This window comes from Arachis hypogaea, chromosome 3, assembly GCF_003086295.3.
Source record: "Arachis hypogaea cultivar Tifrunner chromosome 3, arahy.Tifrunner.gnm2.J5K5, whole genome shotgun sequence".
Taxonomy (NCBI): domain Eukaryota; kingdom Viridiplantae; phylum Streptophyta; class Magnoliopsida; order Fabales; family Fabaceae; genus Arachis; species Arachis hypogaea.
Window position 1 is genome coordinate 37,361,737 of NC_092038.1, and position 1,336 is coordinate 37,363,072.

General features: G+C 33.9%; 1 non-coding gene across 1 annotated transcript; it reads left to right on the forward strand.

Annotated features, from left to right (window-relative positions):
- Positions 1-278: 278 nt before the first annotated feature.
- Positions 279-438, forward strand: LOC112793111 (U1 spliceosomal RNA). Its single transcript, XR_003197820.2, has one exon. It is a non-coding gene; the product is annotated as a U1 spliceosomal RNA (small nuclear RNA).
- The last annotated feature ends 898 nt before the right edge of the window (positions 439-1,336 follow it).

A 1,336-nucleotide genomic window follows, 5' to 3' on the forward strand; every position in this document is an offset into this window, starting at 1 on the left:
CTTTGCTCTTCAATCATAATTCACTTTGCTCTTCAATCATAATTCACTTTGCTCTTCAATTTTGTCAGGTTTTCTCTCGTTTCCTTTGTTGTTTTTTTCTTCTTTTGTTACTTTCTTTTCCTTTTTCTTATGTGTGAGGCTGATCTTTTTCTCTTTGAAATTTCTCTTTCTCTTTTACTTATGGATAGGAAGAAGGCGTGCTATAGCACATCGAAAAAATATGCCTATGAGAATGTTGCAATGCAATATAAAATGAAAGGCATGACGATAATTACAATATACTTACCTGGATGGGGTCGATGGGTGATCAAAAAGGCCCATGGCCTAGGGTAGTGGCCTCCATTGCACTTGGGAGGGGTGCTGTCCTAAGGTCTACCCAAGTGGTAAAACTTATGTCATAATTTGTGACGGCGGAGGTCTGCGTTCGCGTAGCTTTTTAAATTTTGAGGATTATCAAAATATAACTCCAAAGATCCATAAACTATTTGTTTGATTAATTTATTTCAACATAAAAACAGTTTATGGATTGGACAATTGGTTTGCACTGTAATACAGGTCTATTTATTATAATTATTATAATTTATATCTCCATTCAATAAGTTTTTATAAGACACTTGGTTATACATGGTTTAAATAATATTTGATATAAGTTCTTTATATCAATAATAATAACTAGTGTATATCAATTGCGAGTTTAGAATTTATTAATTTAAAAATAAATTTAATATTGAGATATTATTATATCAATATATAATAAAAATTATTTATTTATAGGCCAACGATATAATTTAATCATAATGACGTAATTAACTTAATATCAAATTAAATAATATAAAATTAATAGATGATCATGTCACTTCTAAATTGATAACGTCATTTTCTCTTAATTTTACTTTTTTTTTCTAAAACTATTTATCATTTTTATAGATATTTCCTTCTCAAACTCAAATTACTTGAGGTTGCAACTTATTAAAAACATGATGAAGTAAAAAAAGGGGTAAGTACGATTTTGGTTCCTAACGTTTTGTGCCAGAATCGAAATCGTCCCTCTTATACTTTTCGTATTAAAATCGTCCTTAACGTTTTTATTCGTATTAAAATCGTCATTTTTATTTTTTTTGGACAAAATTACCCTCACCACTACCAATATAATTACTTCCTCCACCACCACCACCACCACCACCACCAACACCAACACCACCGCCACAACCTCCACCAACACCACCACCAGCACCACCAGCACCACTTCCGCCATCCCCCTCCCCCTCCCTGCCTCCCCCCTAAACCCCTTCCCCCTCCTCCTCCCAGCCTCCCCTTCCCAGCACCCCCACCCCTC